Below are 15,267 nucleotides of genomic sequence, written 5' to 3' on the forward strand. Positions count from 1 at the left end.
TAGAGGCAGGCATGGTAGATTCATTTAAGATGCATCTGGACAGATGCATGAGTAGGTGGGGAGCAGAGGGATACAGATGCTTAGGAATTGACCTACAGGTTTAGACATTAGATTTGAATCGGCTCAGGCTTGGAGGGCTGAAGGGCCTGTTCCTGGGCTGTAAATTTTCTTTATTCTTTGTACTGACATTCAGTTTGGGTTCTCCCAGGGCTGTACAGTTTCTGACCTCCTTATATCAGTTTAAATGTGGATAAAAAAACTGAATTCAATAGGTGAGGTGAGAGTAACTGTACTTGACATCAAGGCCACTTTTGACTGAGTGTGGCCTCAAGGAACTTGAACAAAACTGGAGTCAATGGGAATCAGAAAGAGACTTTCCATTGGTTGGAATCATATGTAGCACAAAGGAAGATGGTTGTGGTTTTAGAGGTCAGTCATCTCAGTTCCAGTACATCTGTGCAGGATTTCCTCAGGATAGTGTCCAAGATTATCTTCATTACTGTCATATGGTCAGTCAGGCATGTAGGTGTTCAGTTATGGTTGCATAATATTCAGCATCATTCACGGCTCCTCAGGTCGTCTACGTTTAAGTGCAGAAAGACCTGGACAATATCTTTTCATCTTACCAGTATCCAAATTCAGACTAATAAGTGGTAAGTGATATAATGAAAACTTAAATTTATGAAGTCTTTATTACTGTAATAAAACATCCCAAGGGGCAGAATATAATGCATTATGTCACCTCGGTGCATAGAGGTATGAAGTCAAATGACCAAACCTTGGTCAAGGCAGTAGGTTGAAGGAGTGCCATGATGGACAAAAGTAAGGTAGAGAGATTAAAGAAGGGAATTTTGTCGTCTGGAGCTTTGCAACTGAAGGTATAGTTACCAGTGCTGGAATAAGTAAAGTTGGAAATATACAGAAACCAAAATTGAGAGGAGTGCACTGATCTCGGTGGATTGTGAGGAATATGGTTTGCATAAATTAGTACTGTGTAAGCCAAAAATCTGTGATAATTGTCACATTAGACAGTTACAAAGTATTAGTTACATTCAGTACTGCTGAAGAACAAGGGCAGGGCTTGAGATTTTAAATTTGTTATTCAAAATAGATGAAGGGTCACTGAAGTGCAGTCGAAGTGTTATGGTCAGTTGGAGACAACGTCTGTGTGTGTGTGTGTGTGTGTGTGTGAGTGAGAGAGAGAGAGAGAAAGAGATGACAGAAGCAAGCTGGAAGCAATAAAGTGCTGTTGTTAAGCTGTGTTCTTGAGAAGGCCACTTGTAAGATGTCACTGGAGCTTGGAGAGAAGTCCCAAGAGCAGTTAGACAACTCTTTGTAGGTGGGAATCAGCGTAAGTCCAAACAGGCAGTAGGTGCCCCTGTATGTTGGAGTTGAAGCTCAAGAAGCCAGGAGAGGCTTATAAGAAATATTTACTCCTTCAGTGCAGTTGGAAGTGGAGATCACTTGGTGCAGCTGCACAAAATGGGAGCTGAGGAAAGAGTCTATAACCATGGTATGGATCTTGAATCAAGAAAAGATCAGATTGATTTAAAACTGCAGGTTTTGCTCCCCAAAGGGCAGTTATAAATCAAGTATGTTTTATAGCAATTGAACAGTTTTAAGGCTAATTTTATTAGTATTTCCAGGAGTTTTTTAAACCGAATTCAAGTCGTCATATGGCCATGATGAGATTTAACTCCCATTTTCTGTATTTGTGGTGCAGGGTTTTGAATTACTAGTGCAGTAATAACCAACTGGTGAAATGAATCATATCATTGCACCTATTTAGCACCTGACCAGATTCCTTCAAGAGCAACTTGTACAGCTGGTTAATCTGTATTGGATATTGTTTGACCACAGAAAGCTGATCAGGGCATTTGATAATGAAAGTACAGACAGGAAGTGGACTGCAATGCTGATGTAAGAATTTAGTGAGCAAGATAGGTATTTGGCAGGCAGGGCCTCAAAAGAATTCTGAATGACTTAGACAGAGCAGATGTTGGGAAGATGTTTCCATGGGTCGGTGAGACTAGGACCTGAGGGCTTAGCCTTAGATTCAAGGGAAAACCTTTTAGAACAGTGATAAGGAGAAGCTTCTTCAGCCAGAGAGTGGTGAATCTATGGAATTTACTGCCCCAGAAGGCTGTGGAGGCCAGGTCATGAAGTATATTTAAGACAGAGATAGATAGTTTCTTAATTGTAAAAGGGATCAAGGGTTACGGAGAGAAAGAGGTGGAATGCGATTAAAAACTTATCAGTCACAATTGCATGGTGAAGCAGACTTGATGGGCTGAATGGCCTAATTTCTGCTCCTATGTCTGATGGTCTTATGACCTAAAAGGAATGATTCCAGATTATTCCCAGTAATTTGCACAAGTGGTATAGAAATAGGAAGTTGAAACAAGTTAAAGCATTGATGGAAAGATATGAGCCCTGTACAGGCCAGACAGGTTGCACCAAATAGAACTCGAACTGAGTTTCTTGTCTTTTGCTTATGTTTTTGGGGAGAGTTTAACTTAACTTGATAAAGGTGTAGACATTCAGATGTAACATCAGAAATGACACCATGGTGCACAGAATACTGAGAGACAGATGTGACTAGAAGTGGGAAGAGTATATTTTTAGGAACATCAGTTTTAAGAGCAAGAACAGGTCATTTTTACCTTCAAGTCTACTCTCCATTAAATGGATCCTACAAGGTCGCCATTAAGTTGGCGATTGTAATTCCAGACTTGTCAATATATTGAATTCAGACTTGACCATTTGCCATGGTGTGATGCAATCCCATATCTCCAGAGCATTAGCTTGGGTTTTTTTGTGACTCTTCCAGTGACATTTCATTTTTCAGTCATGGGGTGTGAACATTACTGATGCGACCAGTATTTATTGCCCATCCCGAGTTGCCCTGGAGAAGGTGGTAGTGAGTTGTCTTGTTGAACCACTGCAGTCCTTGTGGTGTAGGTAGAACCACGATGCTCTTCGGGACAGTGTTGACCCAGCGTCATTGAAGGAAAGGTGATATATTTCTGAGTCAGCATGGTTAATGGATTGGGGGGGGTTCTTGAAGATTGTGGTATTCCCATGTATCTGCTGCCCTTCTCGATAAAAGTGATCATGGGTTTGGAAGTTACTGTCTAAAGATGTTGTGTGAATTTCTACAATGCGTCTTGTAGATGGTACATACTGCTGCTACTGAGCGTCTATGGTGGAGGGAGTGGATGCTTGTGGAAGTAGGGTCAATTGAGTGAGCTGCTTTTGTCCGAGACAGTGTAAAGCCTCTTGCGCATTATTGGAGTTGCGTCCATCCAGGCAATTTGGGAGTATTCCATCACACTCTTGACTTATGTCCTGCGAATGATAGACAGGCTTTGGGGAGCCAGGAGGGGAGTTACTCACTGCAGTATTCCTCGTTTCTGTGTGTAAAGATTCGGAGTAAATGTTTCTTTCCACTATGACCACTATGCCACTACTTCTGCCTTGAATTAATTAAATGACCTATCCTACCCTGCTTTCTGAGTAAGAATTATTTACATCTCCATTCTAAAAGAGACTTCTTAATCTTAAACTATGTCCCCTAATTCGCATCTCCTTCTCAAGTCCCCTCAGGATTTTATGTTTCAATAAGATTAACTTTCATTCTTCTAAACTAATATAAGCAAATTCTGTTCAACCTTTCATCATAACCTTTCTTCTTCAGGAGGACATTTAGGTGATAGTGATCATTGTATCATAAGGTTAAGTTTGACTAAGGGGAGGTGATGGCCGAGTGGTATAATTGCTGGACTGTTAATCCAGAGACACAGATAATGTTCTGAGGACCTAGTTTCAAATCCCGCAACGGCAGATGATAGAATTTGAATTCAATAAAAATCTGGAATTAAGAGTCTAATGATAACCATTAACGGTTGTTGGAAAAATCCATCTGGTTTACTAATGTCATTTAGGGAAGGAATCTGCCATCCTTACCTGGTCTGGTCTGCATGTGACTCCACACCCAAAGCAATGTGGTTGACTCTTAACTGCCCTCTGGGCATTTAGGGAAAGGGCAATAGTGCTGAGCTGTTCAGGACATGGTTGAAGAGCTTCAGGGCAAAGGAAATGACCTAGGAGAGCTCAGCACTGTCCCCATGACTTGTCCTACCTGCCTATCTTTCTTTCCACCTATCCACTCCACCCTCCTCTCTGACCGATCACCTCCATCCGCACCCCCACTCACCTATTGTACTCTATGCTACCTTCTCCCCACCCCCACCCTCCTCTCATTTATCTCTCCACCCTTCAGGTACTCTGCTTCTATTCCTGATGAAGGGCTTTTGCCCGAAACGTCGATTTTCCTGCTCCTCGGATGCTGCCTGAACTGCTGTGATTTTCCAGCACCACTCTAATCTAGAATAAGAGTTTGATTACCAGATTCTTCAAACTGTAACTTTAACAAGATGCTAGGAAAATATGAACCCCAAGAAAATCGAAGACATTGACAGCTTGCTTGTCATGTGGATGTTGCTGGGTTGCACTAACTAGAATAAGCAACGTTCCACTCTATAGTAGCTGTTTTGAAAACTGTAGTGAATTCAGACCATCCATTCCCCCATATGATATTAAAAAATCTATTTCATTGTTAATCTCACAGGCCTTGTAATAATGAATATATTACTTCCGAGTTGGAGATATTTTACCGTTTAAATTAGATTTCTCTTTGACCTGTAGTGCACTGGTACTCTTGTTGTTTTGAACCATTTCAGAATGATGATCTAGCAAATGTTTCTTTTTTTTTGGTCATGGAGTTTTACAGCACTGAAAGCGGCTATTCTTGCTGTTCTCCCATTTCTCTGCACTTGTTTTGTAGCCTTATATGCAGTGGCATTTCAAATGACCATCAAAATACTGAAATGTTTTGACGGTTTGTGCCTCTACCACCTTTTCAGGCTTTTTATTCCATGTACCCACCCAGCTCTGGCAGATGAATTGTTCTTTAAATCTCCTTTAGACTTCTTGCTCTTAACCTTAAATCTCTGTCACCTGTTTATTAATTTCTGTACCAAGGGAATTGGTTCCTTTCTGTCTATACCTGTCATAATTTTGTACACTTCAGTCAGGTTCCCTCCTTGGCCTTTTCTCCTGTAAGGAAAACAGCCTCAGCCAATCCAGGCTGTTTTCATAAAAACCAAAAGAACTGCAAGTTGCTGTAAATCGTAAACAAAAACAGAAATTGCTGTAAAAGCTCAGCAGGTCTGGAAGTATCTGCGGAGAGAAATAAGAGTTGACATTTTGGGTGTCAGTTTTGAGGAAGGATCACTGGACCCAAAACATTAACTCTGGTTTCTCTCCATAGATTCTGCCAGACCTGCTGAGCAGGTTGTGTTCGTATCTGAAATCCTCCAGAACTTGCAACAACCTGGCGAGTCCCTTAGAACATAGAACAGTACAGCACAGAACAGGCCCTTCAGCCCACGATGTTGCGCCGACCCCTGATCCTCATGTATGCACCCTCAAATTTCTGTGACCATATTCATGTCCAGGAGTCTCTTAAATGTCCCCAATGACCCTGCCTCCACAACTGCTGCTAGCAACGCATTCCATGCTCTCACAACTCTGTGTAAAGAACCCGCCTCTGACATCCCCTCTATACTTTCCTCCAACCAGCTTAAAACTATGACCCCTCGTGTTAGTCATTTCTGCCCTGGGAAATAGTCTCTGGCTATCGCCTCTATCTATGCCTCTCATTATCTTGTATACCTCAATTAGGTCCCCTCTTCTCCTCCTTTTCTCCAATGAAAAAAGTCCGAGCTCAGTCAATCTCTCTTCATAAGATAAGCCCTCCAGTCCAGGCAGCATCCTGGTAAACCTCCTCTGAACTCTCTCCAAAGCATCCACATCTTTCTTATAATAGGGTGACCAGAACTGGACACAGTATTCCAAGTGCGGTCTAACCAAAGTTTTATAGAGCTGCAACAAGATCTCCTGACTCTTAAACTCAATCCCCCTGTTAATGAAAGCCAAAAGCCTTCTTCACTCTCTGTAGTCAATCACAGCCTCCTTCTCATAATCTCTGTTTTCTCTGCTTCCTTTCCTATTCATGTCTACTATGATTTTTCTGTATTCAGCCTGGTTTTTGCTTTGCCGTCAATTTTTCCTCTGTTAATTTTGCAACCTTTTTCCACTTCATCTAGCTATCCATTTCTTTTGACATCGAGAGAACTCTGGACTTGCTTGTCCTACCTTCACTCCTTGTGGAAATGTTCCTCAACTCAACCCAAACTATCTTCTCTTAAAATACAACAGTCATTTTATTCCAATTTAGCTGAAACAGATTTGTCTTCAACCCCCTGAAATTTGGCTGCCTCCAATTAATAATTTTCACTCTCGATTTTCCCTTGTCCTTTTCCATACCTAATCTAATCCCTTTTAACACTTTTGTTCCTGTTCCCTAAATGTTCCTCTTTGATGTTTTACATACCACAAAGGGGTAGGAGTTGCGGTGGATGGGGGGGGGGAGGGGAGGGTGGAAGTAATGGGGTAGTGAGGGCGGTGGGGAAAGAGGGGTAGGGTTTATCATTTCAATCAGTTATCTGGTTGAAATCATTTGATTACATTGATTACAGCAATTCATACTAGACTTGCCAGGCCATTTCAGAGGGCAGAAGAGAGTCAACCATTTGGCTGTGGGTCTGGAGTCACTTGCAGGCAGACAAGGTGAGGATGACAGGTTTCCTTCCCTGAAAGACATTGGTAAAGGACAAGGACAGCACATACATGGGAACAACACTACCTGCAAACTCCCTTCAAAGTCATTCATCATCTTTACTTGGAAATATATTGCCATTTCTTTACTGTTATTGGGTCAAACTCCTGGAGTTCCCTCCCTAACCACATTGTGAGTCAACCCAACAGCATGTGGACTGCAGCAGTTGAAGAAGGCTGCTCACCACAACCTCCTCAAGGTCAACTAGGGATGCCCATGTCCCACAAATGAATAAAGAAAAAATGTGCATTGTATTTGCATACTGTAGCTCTGTGGTAAGATGCCCTGCAAGTGTGTGGGAAATCTGCAAAATGATGAAAAGTGACTGGTTTGTAAATAATTGCCACTTAAAAACCAATTATTGCCAACTGAATTTACAAAACTAACAAGGCCAGCTATCTAATGATACAAATCACTTTCCCAAACTGGTTTGTCATTGTCCAGCAGGAAGGGTTTGAAAGGTTGGACCAAAAGGCCTTTTTCTATGCTGTTGACCTTGATGACTCTGATCTACAGCTCAGCAAAAGGCCCTTTTGTCCATTTTATGAAAAAAAAGCTCAGTGAGATAAGGCCTCCTTCATCCTGGCTTAATGTTGTCATTATTGCTCACTGGAAGATCACAATTCACGAAGAGAAGAAAATTGTTTCTTCCCTTCCTGTATTGGGTTAGTGTTACTCTCAATGTGGTATAATTTCTATTCAGTATTTTGTTGTATTCTTTCCGGATTCTTTGAGTGTACTTCTGAATGTGGCTGCACAATGCTGCAGAAAGGTGAGTGTCTTGCAAACAAATTTTCTGAAAGGAAGAATTTCCCAAGTGATTTTCCTCTTGGCAACTGCTTTATCCTCTGGGGAGGTTGAACTCCTCTCAAGATTAAAGAAGGTCTATCAGCCTGACACACACATCTCTAATGCCCAGGTGTCAGTTATTATTGCGAAAAGCTGTTCCTGCTGTAACTCAGCTCAGACCATTTGTTGCTTAGGATGTGTCCAAAAAGATATATACACCATTTAGTGTGAGATGTACTTCTTAAGATAGATATCTTATGAGACTTCCTGTTAGTTTTTAAAGTAATTGAGTCCTGAATGGTGGGCTAGCAATGTACTGATTTTCATGAAATGCCATGAGTAGATTGCACCTCATATAAAATTACATTTGTAATACAGACTATTCAGTTACTGAATAATCTAAATGCTGATCATGAAGATTGCACTGTTTTTGTTTCGTTTCATAGACCATCACTAATTGTTGCTGGATCTAAACTGAGTTGTATGAATTTATTGATGGTCGTTGACACATTTTGATTGCTTCCTTTTCTTTAACCTGTTGGAAACCTACAAAATTTTAACAGGCTGAGACAGGTAGGTCCAGGAAGGGTGTTCCTGATGGTGGGGAAGTTCAGAATTAGAGGTCACAGGATAGGCCATGTAGGACTGGGATGAGAATTTCTTTCACCCAGAGAGCAGTGGTATTTGCTACCTCAGAAAGCTGTCAAGGCCAACACATTGAATGATTTCAAGAAGGAGTTGGGTACAGCACTTGGGGCTAAAGGGATCAAAGGATAAGAGTAAAAAGCAGGTATCACCGATTGAGTTGGATAATCAGCCACGATTAGATTAGATTCCCTACAGTGTGGAAACAGGCTCTTCGGCCCAATAAGTCCACACAGCCCTTCCGAAGAGTAACCCACTCGGACCCATTTCCCTCTGACTAGTGCACCTAACATTATGGGCAATTTGGAATGGCCAATTCACCTGGCCTGCAGATCTTTGGACTGTGGGAGGAAACCAGAGCGCCCAGAGGAAACCCACACAGACACGGGGAGAATGTGCAAACTCCACACAGACAGTCACCCAAGGCTGGACAGGAACCTGGATCCCTGGTGCTGTGAGGCAGCAGTGCTCACCACTGAGCCACTGTGCCACCCTTATCATAATGAATGTCAGAGCAGGCTCATGGGGCCAAATGGCCTACTCCTTCTATTTTCTATGTTTCTATGTTTAATTTGTTTGTAGGAAGTGGGCATTTCTGGATAGGCCACTACTTATTGTCCATCCTTTAACCACAGTGGACAGATAATTGTAAACTCAGGTTTACTTTGCATCCAATTGCAGCAAGCTAGCACTTGGACATTTTCATAATATCGGTTTAAATTGCATGTTAATGGTTAAGGTAGATAATGTCTTGTCAGATTAATGTTAATCTGTCCAAAGCCTGTCAGCTGAAAGGCAGACTAAATCTGACCTATTTCCACTGTGAGCTAATGTTGATGCAATTAAACCGAGTTGCTTATTAATCAAAGGAAGCCTGCGTCAGGACAGTTGGCACTTTATGTAAGAGATTCCTTAATATTGGCCTGATGCATTCTAAATATTTCTTAACTTGCTTGAACTGGTAATGTTTTGTTTCGAAGTTGTTTTTAAAAGCTCTATCGCTTGTGCTTAGGATCATTGTGCTTTGAGCAGGCTGCTGATGTGTGGTTTGATAAGTTGGTGCTGATTTGCTTTTGGTATTTTGTGCTATTTTGACATACTCAATAGCCAAGTGGAAAGACAGGTTTGATATTGACCAAAAGCTGATGTAAATAAAGTGAAGCCAGTTTGTAGTACTTGAAATAGATGCAAGTGTAATTAACGTTGGTCTTTCGTGAACTGGGAGCAGAATCTATTCAGAAGCAGCCTTGTGGGTTTTTGCATTATTGTAGTTTATTGGTATCTGTACTATTCATAACAAACTGTCAGGTATTTTTTGTGAGGTTTTAAAGGTTTCTTCATCTGGTTCAGAATGAAGTTTTGTCAGAGTTCTTTTAGGCACTGCAGTTTAAGATGAAGTATGATGAGCAGTTCTCAATATAATTCTTTGGTGTCGTCGAGCCAAAAGACTGAAATATTGTATATAATATGAGCTAGAATGAATACAGTTAGGTTAAACCCCCAAAAAATGAGGACTGCATTTTGGGTTTTCTGAAAATGGTTATACTGTATCACAGTGAAATAATAATGATAATTTCCAGAAGGCATTTGACAAGGTGCTGCACAAAAGGCTGCTGTGTAAGATAAAGGTGCACCGCATTAGGGTAATGTATTAGCATGGATAGAAGATTGGTTAACTCGCAGAAAGCAAAGAGTAGGGATACATGTTTTTTTTTCTGGTGGGCAATCAGTGACTAGTGGTGTGCCTCAAGAATCAGTGTTGGGGCTGCAATTGTTTACAACTTACAATATTGATTTGGAGTTGGGGACCAAGTGTAGTGTGTCAAAATTTGCAGGTGATACTAAAGTGAGCGGTTAGAGCAAAGTCTGCAGAGGGATAAAGATAGGTTAGGTGAGTGGGCAAGGGTCTGGCAGATGGAGTACAATGTTGGTCAATATGACATCATCCATTTTGGTAGGAATAACAGCGAAATGGATGATTATTTAAATGATGAAAAATTGCAGCTTGCTGCTGTGCAGAGGGACCTGGGTGTCCTTGTGCATGAATCACAAAAAGGTTGGTTTGCAGATGCAACAGGTAATTAAGAAGGCAAATGGAATATTGCTGTTCATTGCTAGAAGGATGGAGTTTAAAAACAAGGAGATTATGCTCCAGCTGTACAGGTGAGGCCACATCTGGAGTACTGTTTACAGTTTTGGTCTCCTTACTGAAAGGATGTACTGGCATTGGAGGGAGTGCACAGGAGGTTCATGAGGATAATTCAGAGCTGAAAAGGTTGCCTTATGAGGAGAGATTGAGTAAACTGGGACTATACTCGTTGGAATTTAAAAGAATGAGGGTTTTTTTTAATATAGAAACGTATAAAATTATGAAAGGAGCTGATAGGATAGAAGCAGGAAGGTTGTTTCCACTGGTGGGTGAAACTAGAACTAGGGGTCATAGCCTCAAAATAAAATGGACCAGATTTCGGACTGAGTTGTGGAGGAACTTCTTCATCCAAAGGGTTGTGAATCTGTGGAATTCCCTGCTCAGTGGAGCATTTGATTGTTTTTTTAAGGCAAAATTAGGTAGATTTTTGAATCAGTAAAGGTATTAAGGGTTATGGTCAGCGGGCAGGCATGTGGAGCTGAGTGCACAAGAAGATCAACCAGGATATTCGTTAATGGGGGACCAGGCTTGATGGGCCAGATGGCCTACTCCTCCTCCATGTTCTTGTGTTTCTATGTTTTTATCATCTTAAAATGTGTGTAAAATGTAGGTTCAGCTGCAGTTGAAGTCTTATATGCTTATTTATAAGAAAACAATTAAAAGTTGAAGTATGTTTATGTGACATTTGCTAGACTGATACCAGGGATGTGAAAATGTTGTAAAATGCGGAGACTAATTAACTAGAATTTTGCTGAATTAGTAAAGGCTAAGAACAACCTTCATGGAGATATTTAAATTGTGGAAGGTTTTTTAGATTGAAAAAGGAAAGCCTGCTTTTCATTGGTTTACCAATGACGAGGTCTTATTCTTTCAAAATCCTGACAGGGAGAGCAAGGAAGGGATTAGGAATAATTTCATATGGCTGCCTATTGGAGTATGGAATGCTTTATCATAACAGTTTCAGCGAGAGATCAATGCATCTTTTGAAAGAAAATTCTATTTACTTTGAAGGAGTAAGTAAACTGAGAGAAGAGTCATGTCACGAATTTGTTCACAATCAGCACATACGTCATGAACTGAATAGCTATTTCCTTCTGTATTGTAAATTTCTGTACTTGCAGGGCAACAAATGATTGTGACAAGTCATTATACTTGTAATTATCTTGTATTTTTAGTGCATTAGGATGTTGTTTGCTGCAGTTTGCATATTTAGTCGAACAAACAACTTATGCAACATCCTCAACGCAATGAAAGGATTCAATCTTCTCCTAAGCAGCATTATCAAATAAAATATGACACTAAGCCATATTAGAAGATATTGCACCTAATGGCTAAAAGCTCAGTTGAAGAGTTAGGTTTTAATGGAAGAAACAGAGTTGGAGTTGTGCAGGGAAGGTATTCCAGAACCTGGAGCCGAGGATGCCGAAGGCATGAACACTAATAAGAGGATAAAAAATAGGGGAAGGCTGTTGAGAGCCTCATACACCATTTGATACGGTCTTATCTCTGCCTCAACTCTACTTTCTCCTTACTCTCCATAACCTTTAACAAATTAAAAATCTGTCCAGCACACCCTTAAATTTACTCAGTGTCCCAGTATCCACTACACTTTAGGTTAGTGAATTCTGTAGATTCACAAATCTTTGAGAGAAATAATCTGCTACCCTTATCTAAAGCTATAAACCCTTGGCCTAGATTGCCTGACTTAAGGAAAGATCCATTCTAGTTCGACTTTATGAATTTCCTTTTAACATCTTTATACCTCAGATAGAACAATTTAATCTTTTAACATTACACTCCACCATGAAACTGAACCTTCCAGTTCAGCGAGCAAACCTACATCCATTACATTCCACCCTTTTATCATTCCATGATAACCACCGAGATGACACGACCAGTTTTCATAAGACTCTGACAGCCGGTCTTTAAGCAATTTATTGACACACAACATGTAATGACATGTAATGATTAGAACAACAAAAATTACTAATCCACGCAATAGATAGAATCCGAAGAATCTTCCCACGTGGAACAAACAAGTCCACCAGTAAAGCTCTTAAATTCACAGTCCTTAGTGACCATTCCACCTCTTCCAAGTTGAGTGAAAATGAGCCAGTTATCCAAAATCTCCTTCAATGAAGTCCAACCTGAAAAGAAAATCAAGTCTGTCCTTCTGCATCACTCCATGGAGAAATCTGTACTCGTAGATAAGGGCAGTTAAATACTTAACAAAACTGACGAGACTTCCAACCTTGCGGAGATGCTTTAAATGGAGGATACCAGTGCATCTGAGCATCCACAGGCTAGGTGAATGCAGCATTCTTTGCTGCTTCTGCTCCTCTGCAGTCAAAAATATAACAAAGTCAACTGGCTGTTTCGGTGTTAGCTTGATCATTGAACCTTCATATCCCTTAAATGATCAAAACACAAGGTAAAGCTCACATGGTTTAATGTCCATAGGAAGACCACTGACAAAAAGCGTACCGCCCTCCTCTTCACTGTTAGCTTTTTCACTTTTTGAGCTCATGACTGGGGAGCTGATTGAACCTGTTAGATCAGGTTGTGGAGGGGTGGGTGGTGGTCCGAAGATGTGCTTTACCTGTGAATGGAGAAACTCTAGAGATGATGTTAGCTGCTGAAAGCATCTCTGCCTTTCCTGTCTCATTCCTTCCTTGCCAAGGTGGCTATCAGTAGGAAGACAGTCATACATCTAACTGCACTAAATTATGTCTGCCTGTTTCAACATTGTATCGCCTTGAAGTCTGTAACTCTGTTCACTGTTGATGACATTATCAAGTTTTATACAATCCATAAACTTCTAAAATCTACTGTCTAAACAATCAGTCATTAATAAACAACAATCAGTGGTCCTAAAATCAAACCCTCAGGAACCCCATTCAGGTTATTCAACAATTAATTTTCCTTTGACAAATTGATATTTGACGAATGTGAAAGTTGTCGGGAAAAGTATTTCAAAAGTCTGGAACTGCAAGAAAACAAGAAAATGTTTCTTGTGCTTTTGCCATTGAAGAGGCGGTTCCAGGTTAGATTTAAATCTCAAACATTCGTGGGAAACCAATGCAGAATATATTAAATTATATTCTCCAAATGAAACTACCCAAATAAAACAGAATTACAGTGGCACCTTTGGTGGAGATCAACATTCTTTGAATTTGCAATGTGAAGGGGGCCAATGAAGTCTGAACAATAATTGACAGAACTGAAACAGCTCAGCCTCAAGTTCGAATATTTTCTAAAATCTTAATAAATCATCAAAATTAAAATGCACTCTTCTTTTTGTGAAAACTGCATTACAAACAGAGCAGCAAAGATATTATCATACAACACTCATCTGGCTAAAGCATGACCACTGACACAGTTGTTTTTTTAAACAGGCACTGTAGAATTTCAAATAACTCATTGGCTCAAAGTCCTCAATCAATTTGTTTTAAGGTTACACGTTTGATAATTTTAAGAACGACATAATGTTGTCTCATATTAATGTAAAAACAAAATCTGCTCTATTACATAGCCTACAAAACGCATTGAATTGAGATCCTATTTCAGATAAAGCAAAACAGTTACTTTGATATTTTCTGCACCAGTATTTTAACAAACCAAAATATTTAAATATCAACCCCACTCAGCATGACATAATTTATATGGAAACTCTTTTTTTTAGTCCCAAATATTAGTACAATCTTAATTTCAGTGTTTCTCTTTTTTTTTCTTATTCTCTCGATGAAGTTACACTTATAAAAAGAGAAAACCCTCACAGTGGACCACATGGTACTGCAGTCCAAGCCACTCCCTTACCCCAGAAGAAAGACTTGTCGAGTCGGGTCCAGAGCCCGGAAACTAAGATTTCCACAACAAAACCCCGACTGAGTTTCCCTGGTAGTTATTGAACTTGACTGTCAGGATCTGAGTGGACCAGCTCCACTTTCTCCCCCTTTTTCCAGTGATACCATGTTGTCCTAAAAGTACTTCTGAGGGGAGTTGTGGTGAACAAAGGCGATAACTTTTAAGAAGTACCAAATTCTAACTTTTTTTTAATGCTGTGGAGCATCAAACCTTGTGTCTGTAGGACTCCAAGCTCTTTTTCCAGGAGACTTTACCCCCATTTTACCTGGGGAACTCGAATGCCTTTCTGATTTTACCTCTCACAGGGCCTCGAACCTATTTTTCTTACTCTGTCTATCTGGGGACTTGAACCCCAATTAAACAAAGGGGTCTCTAACTCCAATTAAAACCCTGGGGACTCTAACCCAAATTAAAACCCAGCTTTGCACAAATCGACTCGTTGGTGTGCAAGTTACCTCAAAGATTCCATCACCACAAGTCCCAGGAGACGAGGGGTCAACGGAGTGTTAAGTTTGGAGAGAGATCAAGGTGAATCCTACCTTGTGGGCCCATCAGTCTCACACAACCAACACTACACGATCGCTTATTCAGCTCACCTGGAAGCTCCGTGTATGTTGGAATCCCACTGCTGCCACCATATGTTAGGTTCTTTTCCTGAGGTTTCACACACACGATGCAATTTTCACACACCAGTGTCTGCAAACAGTTAAAGTTTATTAATGCCTGTTCAAGCTGGGTGACTCCCTTTTACCCTCTTCACAGCCATGCAAAGCCGAGTCAAAGAGCCCTGAACAAAGGAAACACGTCCCCTTTACACAGGTCAGTTAGTAATGCTCACAGGTACTCCAGCCACAACCCCCCTCAATAACCACATGTTATCCCATGTACAATAGTAGGATGAGGTCAACCTCGGAGATAATGTCAATACCCTAATCCTGGGGAATCGTTGCACAAACGATTTCCTGACTCAGTGACTCCCCAGGATGATGTAGGTGTGATATGCTTCGGTATCAGGGGATGGTCGCAAATGAATTTGATTGGCTAGGGAATGGCTATGAAAGCATTTCTGAATGGAAGG

General features: G+C 40.7%; 1 protein-coding gene across 9 annotated transcripts in view; it reads left to right on the top strand.

Moving 5' to 3' along the window:
• Positions 1-15,267, top strand: part of osbpl8 (oxysterol binding protein-like 8) — a 372,304-nt gene that overhangs the window by 182,724 nt on the left and 174,313 nt on the right. For 2 of the 9 annotated variants that reach the window (XM_072552070.1, XM_072552072.1), the window contains exon 1: positions 8,990-9,076. The exons of the other annotated variants lie outside the window; for them this stretch is intronic. The gene's annotated coding sequence lies outside the window, so the exon portion shown is untranslated. Of the gene's footprint in view, positions 1-8,989; positions 9,077-15,267 lie in introns of those variants that run through there. 9 annotated transcript variants of the gene reach the window in all.

This window comes from Chiloscyllium punctatum, chromosome 32 (assembly GCF_047496795.1).
Source record: "Chiloscyllium punctatum isolate Juve2018m chromosome 32, sChiPun1.3, whole genome shotgun sequence".
NCBI lineage: Eukaryota > Metazoa > Chordata > Chondrichthyes > Orectolobiformes > Hemiscylliidae > Chiloscyllium > Chiloscyllium punctatum.